Source organism: Petromyzon marinus, chromosome 37 (assembly GCF_048934315.1).
Source record: "Petromyzon marinus isolate PM22_M1 ecotype Great Lakes invasive population chromosome 37, UKy_Petmar_22M1.pri1.0, whole genome shotgun sequence".
Classification (NCBI taxonomy): domain Eukaryota; kingdom Metazoa; phylum Chordata; class Hyperoartia; order Petromyzontiformes; family Petromyzontidae; genus Petromyzon; species Petromyzon marinus.
Genome location: NC_133703.1, coordinates 5,731,155 through 5,740,363, shown reverse-complemented (window position 1 = coordinate 5,740,363; position 9,209 = coordinate 5,731,155). Strand labels below are relative to the sequence as shown.

The window sequence follows — 9,209 nt, the reverse complement described above, 5'->3', positions numbered from 1 at the left end:
GGAAGAGCCTGAACAAAGGGGAGGAGATTACGACGGAGATGGGTTGGAGGTGGAGAGAAGGGGAGAGGGGAGGCCGTAAAGGCAGCTGCACATTCAAGGAAAGCGGTGTAGAAAGAGTTGAACGGGGACATGGAGACAGCAGAGACAAGGGTGGAGAAAGAGGAAGAGAGGATCTTTCAGTGCTCGCTACAGGAAACCCACAAAACTGAATTTCCTAAACTCGTGTCGCCTCCGTGACAGCAGCACCACGAACGCCACAGACTCACGCTCCCCAAATCGACAATACCATCTCCATTGCCGACCAGCCACGAGATGGTTGCTCTCAACACCTCGGTCGTGGTGTAAGCAGCAAAATACTTCCGGCTGGTGAGCATCCGGCCATTACGAGGGTTGGAAAGAAACTGAAGCACGGGGCGACTCCCACAACCTTCGGGTATTTCCAAACTGGATGACGTCTTGGGATGAAGCTAGAAGTAAGCCAAATCTGCACTCAATAAATGGGACAAAGATTCCAGAGAAGCCTCCAGAAATGTCACAGGAGGCTCGGGTGTGAGAAACCAGACTCCATGTGGGGTCCTCCAGACCTTTGCCCTCCAGTTCATCAACATTTGTAAAAGCAGGACGTCTCAAAGGTACGTAGCATGGGTGAGGTACGAGGTTGAGAACCACGTTCCGAGATTAGGCGCTTTGACAGGTTGGGGTCCGAGTAAACTTTTAATGGAGCTCACCCTACGACATTACAGATAGAAGGATAGTGTGCCGGCACAATCCGGACACCCTGCTACACCGAAACAATCTGCTGCATCAAACTCCCTGGTACAGCTAAACACTGGCACGATCGCGCTCAAATACACACAAACTCTCGCTCGGCCAGTTGGTACACAGGTTGTCAGTTGTGGGGGATGCGGGCCCCCGGCTCCCCCCCTGGGGGAGGGCTGATCTCGGGAGGGCTGCGGGCTCCGGACTCCTCGCTCGAGTGAGAGCAGCCGCTACTCGACTCCTCGCTCGCGGTGAGAGGGCTGCCGCTCTCCGGCTACTCTCCTCACGGCGCAGCCCCTCGGGTCCGCGGGTCCTGTTTGTGGGGCATAGCTCGGGGCTGGCACGTGGCTGCCTGGAATCAATCCGTCGCTTCTCAGCCACTCAAACGCGACGTCTCCGCTCACACAACCCCGCGCACCACTCACACGAACTAAACGGGGGGTCAGGGGTCAGAGGGCAATGACGTCCTTCGCACACGCGTTGCCGCCGATGCCGGGCAATGGAGATTGTTTAAAGGGCTGCGGGGCGGGGATTTGGAGTCGGTTTTAGAGCGACACACCAATCGCACGCGCGGGACGGGGGGGTCGGGGGTTAGAGGGCAGGGACGTCACTCATACACGCATAGCCGATTGGGGGGCTGTATGGGAGGTTATTTAAAGGGCTGTGGGGGCGGATATTCGGGATTGGTGTTAGCCCGCAGTCACGAAAGCTTTAAATCGAAATTTATGTTAAGTGTAATGTGTTGGTGTTAATAAATAGTGTTGCCTCCCAAGAAGTTGTGTGCGCCTATCTCAGCCCATTACATATAAGTGTAGATGTGATTATGTAATTCTTGTGTTCATACAAGTGTAGTGACACAGCGCTGACTGCTGTCCAGCAGCGGCAACTGCAGTGGAAAGTTTGCGCACACGCCGTTGAGCATATATACGGGTGTGCCGGCCGGGCAGAGGAATTGGGGCAAGGGTCATGGAAGACCTCATAGGGAAGCCTCTGGAACCCTCTGGTCGGTTCGAGAAGGGAGGCGTGGATAGGGCAGAGCCAAGCCGCACCGAGTAGAATATAGAATATAATATAAGCAGCGGAGAGCGACAGCTCCGGGCTGCCGGTTCTGGGAGTGGACTCGTCTCGACGTCGCTGTCGTTGCCACCGCATTCGCCCAATCATTGCGTGGCCAGTCGTTGGCCTTCTCGGTCGACGCCGTCGGTGCAACACGGACAGGGTCGTGTCTAGGCCGGGCTCTATGGCAACGTGGTCGAGAGAGTGAGGCCGGAGTTGGTGTGAACAAGATAATAAAGAGACGATGTCTCCTGCAACTACCTCGTCTCCGACAGTGTGTGCGACACACACCACACGTCGGAAGGAGAACACTTCACAAGTATAAATGCTGCCTGTGTCAGTCGAGTCACATTTGCTCTAATTTATTTTGATGGTGACCTAAGACAGGAGAAGCAAAATGCACTTCTTCAGGAAGTGATATTTTTTTCATAATGCAGAGGCTGTGCCTGATACACATCTTTCACGTGTTGTTTGGCAACCCTGGTGCCCAGTAAACGCCATATGGCCAGATCTTTGCATTGAATTCCAAGTATTAATTCCTCCATACTTGTGCACAGTTGAGTTTTTATTCCATTCCCTTCATGAACCATGTTTTTGAACTTTACATCATAGTAAGATAGTACATGCCGATGAATAATTAATAGATGCTTGAAAACATCTATCCCCAACCATCTGCCTGTGTTTGGCCTAAAACCCAATCACCCAGAATGCCCAAATTCACCTTACATACTCTAGGAATGTAAGCAGGTTAATGCCTGTATATCCATCACAATCATCACTCCCAAATGTGAAGACATGTCACGAGACTCGCTGACTTTTCTTAAAATACTTGAGAAATACAAATCATAGCTGAATATTTTCAATTCCATGTGTATAAGCCTTTGTCTCAGATTTATTGTAAAATAAATATACATGTACAATATAAACATTCAAATATCAGAAAATATTTAATGTATGTTGAATTTCTTTCACACTGTACATAACCAACCATGCTAAACAAGACATGATAAAAACAATCCAAGTCATGGGTTGCATACAATATGCAACTTTGGTTTATTGATTACAAATTACATAAAAGGTTCTGAAATTTTACAATACAGGTATAGTGCAATCTAAATAAGCAAATGTACTTTTACAGTGATTTCCCAAATGTTTATAACTACACAAATACTAGCATGTATGTTCCCAATAAAGTAGTCTCCTTCCAAAATGGCTAAAACCAAAATTAGTTTAGTTGTGCTCACAATATTGTTCACATATCCGTTCTATTTCAAGTGACATTTGAGTCTGTATGGATTTGCTGTGCAAAATACTGCTGCAACCATTCAATAACTCCAACCCTGAACGAACTTTATCACATTTTTCCAATACTTTGTTGTGGCACTTCCATTAACAGGGCAATTACTGTGCCCCATGGGCCCCACAAGTTCACAAGTAATTGCGATTCACACCACAGCACCTGAAGTACCATTGATGTTTAACAACCATGAATTAGCAGGACCAAGCGAACGTATCCTTCTGAGTAGAAACCTCGACCACCGCCATAAAATGCTTTCGGGCTTTCTACATCACGGGTAGTCAGCCATCCTTGTTCTCCTTGATGGTGTCAACCAGCTCTTTCAGACGCGACAGGTGGTACACGGCCCTGAGAAGAGACACGATTGAGAGAAAATTACTTGGTTGACTTATTATCAAGGTGGAAGCCAGAAAAATCTCACCAAGTCTCAGGAGGGTTTGGCAGTGATATTTTGCAAATTTCATCAGCGAGTGGTATGTGAGAGGAAAACGGAGAACCCGGTGAAAACAGAGGGAGTAAAATGCAAAACTCCGGATATAGATTCAAGATTCCATTGCCGTATTACTAACTCCTGGTTACCTAGCAGCCAAAATCTATAATATATGCTATTTCAAAACAGTCTCCCATCCAAGTAATAACCAGGCTTACCTGCTTAGCTTATAACATTCAAAATCTGACATCATACTTAGAGGCGGTGCAGCCTCTATGCTGTGCGTGAGTGTGGATATAAAGATAAATTCACAATGGCGTGGAGGGGTTTTCCCAGGGACGATCAGCCCCTAGAAAGACGTCCGTGTTGAAGCTGCCCGGGGAGGGGGCCTCCAAGCCGGGGGAGTCCAACTCCATGTGCGCCCTGCTCAGCAGCTCCTCCAATGAGGCTGTGCATCAAGAATCACGCATCGCACGTCACAACCACATGGGTGGCCGCTCAGCCGTCTCTGTGAGAAAAGACTGAATATGTACCTGAAAACATATGAAATGTCATCTGCTATATACAGACTATATATATACACACACCTAGGGATCTATTGTCCTCTGACACGGACTCCTCGTTGGCTACATTCGTAAGGCCGGAGATATCCAAAACTTTGAGCCACTCTGGGTACTTTGGTCTGCTTTGCGGGCTCTGAGCGGCACCTGCTCTCTTTGTGCTGGTATCCGTCTCGTGGCTGCTGGTCTGGGAGTCCACATCGCAGTCACGCAGCCAGGCCGGGTACCTGAGCTCAGGAATGCTCGTGATCCCCGACACATCCAGCTTATCCTTTTGGCTTGTCAACCACCTGAGATAGGTACTTGTCGCACAGCCGCCGTTCGGCAAGTGCTCACGCCTAGTTGCTTCACTGCTCCATAAGTACAACAAAACATTCGTCTGGTTAGAAAAGAAATAATTTTCGGGCTTTGCCGACAAATTTAATGGCATCACGGCCTTGTTGCTTCTCGCTGTTGAGCTCAACCGTTTAGTTGGCTTATTGCCCCTCACCAATGATGCGCCGAAGCTGTGCGCGGTGACCCCGAGAGATGACCGCTTGCCTCTGTGCGACACTGTGAGGTCTCGGTGGGCGCCAGGCGAGCGGAGCAAGGACTTGGAGGAACCGTCAACTGGCGCCGCTAGGAGCTGGTCCGTGGTTAGACTGACCGTCGGGCTATGAGCCACGACCGCTGCAGCGCAGCAGTGAGGCTGCACGTGCCCGAGATGAGGTCCTCCACAAGCAGCATGCCACCTGCAATGTAAGACCCACAGACATTTTACTGGTACACAATGAATTTGCTCTCCCCTAGATTTCTTGACCCCTGAACGGCAATCCTGCAATGTTGCCTTACTTTGCACCATCAGTAACTAATGATGTTATCCGTTTGTGGAGTTTGTGAGAATATGGGATAAATCAGTGCATGAGCTGTTATTGTTTAAACTTCAGATGTGTCCAGTCTAGGATCTGCAAATTTTGACACAAAGGTTGGAGGATCACTTAGATTTCACAAACTTTACAAACCTGATAATCAGTGAAGTTGCTGGAAGATGACAGGAGAAAGAAATGCATGCACCGACCTATCTGTTCAGACCTATGCTATCCTCTCATATGCGTGTGCTTACTGTGGATAGTTTTCTCTGACATAAAATGAACTCATTAATGGAATTTGCCAAGCATCCCAGTGTGGGACTCTCACGAAAATGTATCTTTAGACCTTATTAAGGGTTTTTTTTCTAGGGGAAATACATTACATTCATGATAGCATAGCATAATTGACAAGCACCCAGTACAAGCAAAAAAAATGGGGTTCTCCTCTCCAATTATCCCCCATCCAGTCAACTAGCTTCGATACCTTATGAGACCTCCTTTACCAGTAACAAGATATAGTAATAGGTTTTTACCCTTTTATCTGGCACAAAAACTGACACTTTTATACAAGGGATCATGTTTGCGATAACCACAACGCAAGTAGTTAAAATGCAAACAAGAAGATGCTAAGAATAAGAAGACGCCTTTTGGCGTCTTCTGGTCCAACACCAGTGGAGACTGGGATCTCAGAAAAGCCGTCTCGGGTGTGGACCAATCAAATTCAAGGACAGTGCATATTATCAGTTGTCTTTTTTGTTTGCATTTTGACTACTTGTGTTGTGGTTATTGCAAACATGATCCCTTGTATAAAGGTGTCAGTGTTTGTGCCAGATAAAAGGGTAAAAACCTATTACTATAGCTTCGATACCATTGCACCGCCTGCACACTCGATAGCCACTCGAGCGCAAGCACCACGGAGCGATTCCTCGCGTGGCGAGAGGCGCAACCCACCCTCATCCACACTGTGCATCCTCCTCTCCTCCACGCGTCTCCGCTCCGCCATGCTGCGCGGCGCTGTGCTCTGCACGTATCCTGGGTAGCGGTGACGCACAGATTCCGCTCTGCTCAAAGTCCTCGATGTAGGCGTCCAGCGCACCGCTCGCCTACGAGCAGCACTGCTCTCCGCACACCACAGGGCTGTGCTAGCCCCCGCTTCCGGTCCAGAGCAGCGAGCTGCCCTGGCTGCCGCGAGGGCTTGTGTCCGTCACCGTGCTGTCGCCCGAAGGGCTGTTTGTCTCACCACCGTTGCAGTTCATTTTGTACGATTTGGGATGCCCGAACCGGATGGGGCCAGGGAGAGGAATCGCTGTGGCTACCAGGTCACCACTGGTCCTGGTATGGGGGGCACCATGAGGAGCTGCTGTGTGCGGAAAGTGGGTCCGACGTCACAACGCATGGGCCAGCGTCGACCACTTCGCGTTAGCAGCTTCAGCGTTAGGTCTCTTAAGCTACTGTGGCTGTTGTCCTTTTTTCAACAAAAATTCCAGCCTTTCCCATGCTTTCCTTCATCACACCTGCAAGCTCTATGTACAATTGAAGTGTCATAAATGCTCTACCTGCCTACTACTACATTATGAATGATATACATTTAAGAATTAGCTGGAGACAACTCCATGTTTAAAACACACTGTATTCAAAAGAGAAGGCTGAACATTTAACATTGGTTAACGTTTGGCATGTACACCTGCATATCAACAAATTACAGTACTACTAATAAAATGAATGCTACATATTAATAGTGGTATTACAGTAGTATGACTACTTATATTTATATATTATCGCACCTCCGAAGAGCACGGTGGGCTTGGTACGGTGCGAAAGAGATTCAACACACATACAGAATACAATACTTTCCGAGCACATTATGCATACCGAACCTCCAAGTTCCTTACCCTACCCTGAATAACAACGTGTGCAGAGTACAGCTCCTTTTTCAATCCATTGCTGGCTGACAGCTGTCCCATGCTATGCAGCTCCCAGGGGGAGGGGTTATTTACCATACTTCACCACGCTGGTCAGTGTGAATTTGGTGATGGCAGGGGGCTATAGAAGTGCATTACAACAATGTACTGAACATTGCTGCACAATGTCAGGGGGCTATAGAAGTGCATTACAACCACGTACTGAATACTGCTGAACTGGTGGCAGGGGGCTATAGAAGTGCATTACAACCACGTACTGAATATTGCTGCACTGGTGGCAGGGGGCTATAGAAGTACATTACAACCACGTACTGAATATTGCTGCACTGGTGGCAGGGGGCTATAGAAGTACATTACAACCACGTACTGAATATTGCTGAACTGGTGGCAGGGAGCTATAGAAGTGCATTACAACCACGTACTGAATATTGCTGCACTGGTGGCAGGGGGCTATAGAAGTGCATTACAACCATGCACTGAATATTGCTGCACTGATGGCAGGGGGCTATAGAAGTGCATTACAACCACGTACTGAATATTGCTGCACTGGTGGCAGGGGGCTACAGAAGTACATTACAACCATGTACTGAATATTGCTGCACTGGTGGCAGGGGGCTATAAAAGTGCATTACAACCACGTACTGAATATGGCTGCACTGGTGGCAGGGGGCTATAGAAGTGGATTACAACAATGTACTGAATATTGCTGCACACGTGGCAGGGGGCTATAGAAGTGCATTACAACCACATACTGAATATTTCTGCACTGATGGCAGGGGGCTATAGAAGTACATTACAACCACGTACTGAATATTGCTGCACTGGTGGCAGGGGGCTATAGAAGTGCATTACAACCACGTACTGAATATTGCTGCACCGGTGGCAGGGGGCTATAGAAGTTCATTACAACCACGTACTGAATATTGCTGCACTGGTGGCAGGGGGCTATAGAAGTACATTACAACCACGTACTGAATATTGCTGCACTTGTGGCAGGGGGCTATAGAAGTGCATTACAACCATGCACTGAATATTGCTGCACTGATGGCAGGGGGCTATAGAAGTGCATTACAACCACGTACTGAATATTGCTGCACTGGTGGCAGGGGGCTACAGAAGTACATTACAACCATGTACTGAATATTGCTGCACTGGTGGCAGGGGGCTATAAAAGTGCATTACAACCACGTACTGAATATGGCTGCACTGGTGGCAGGGGGCTATAGAAGTGCATTACAACCACATACTGAATATTTCTGCACTGATGGCAGGGGGCTATAGAAGTACATTACAACCACGTACTGAATATTGCTGCACTGGTGGCAGGGGGCTATAGAAGTGCATTACAACCACGTACTGAATATTGCTGCACCGGTGGCAGGGGGCTATAGAAGTTCATTACAACCACGTACTGAATATTGCTGCACTGGTGGCAGGGGGCTATAGAAGTACATTACAACCACGTACTGAATATTGCTGCACTTGTGGCAGGGGGCTATAGAAGTGCATTACAACCATGTACTGAATATTGCTGCACTGGTGGCAGGGGGCTATAGAAGTACATTACAACCATGTACTGAATAATGCTGCACCGGTGGCAGGGGGCTATAGAAGTGCATTACAACCATGTACTGAATATTGCTGCACTTGTGGCAGGGGGCTATAGAAGTACATTACAACCACGTACTGAATATTGCTGCACTGATGGCAGGGGGCTATAGAAGTGCATTACAACCACGTACTGAATATTGCTGCACCGGTGGCAGGGGGCTATAGAAGTGCATTAAAACCATGTACTGAATATTGCTGCACTTGTGGCAGGGGGCTATAGAAGTACATTACAACCACGTACTGAATATTGCTGCACTGATGGCAGGGGGCTATAGAAGTGCATTACAACCACGTACTGAATACTGCTGCACTGGTGGCAGGGGGCTATAGAAGTACATTACTACCATGTACTGAATATTGCTGCACTGATGGCAGGGGGCTATAGAAGTGCATTACAACCACGTATTGAATATTGCTGCACTGGTGGCAGGGGGCTATAGAAGTACATTACAACCATGTACTGAATATTGCTGTACTGATGGCAGGGGGCTATAGAAGTGCATTACAACCATGCACTGAATATTGCTGCACTGATGGCAGGGGGCTATAGAAGTGCATTACAACCACGTACTGAATATTGCTGCACTGGTGGCAGGGGGCTATAGAAGTACATTACAACCATGTACTGAATATTGCTGCACTGGTGGCAGGGGGCTATAAAAGTGCATTACAACCACATACTGAATATTTCTGCACTGATGGCAGGGGGCTATAGAAGTACATTAC

At 48.1% G+C, this 9,209-nt stretch overlaps 1 long non-coding RNA gene across 1 annotated transcript; it reads right to left on the bottom strand.

Annotated features, from left to right (window-relative positions):
- Window positions 1–2,831: 2,831 nt before the first annotated feature.
- LOC142930153 (uncharacterized) lies at window positions 2,832–6,085 on the bottom strand. The gene is made up of 4 exons (XR_012946158.1): window positions 5,902–6,085; window positions 4,593–4,833; window positions 3,855–3,990; window positions 2,832–3,460 (listed from the first exon to the last, which is right to left on the bottom strand). It is a non-coding gene; the product is annotated as an uncharacterized LOC142930153 (long non-coding RNA).
- Window positions 6,086–9,209: the final 3,124 nt, after the last annotated feature.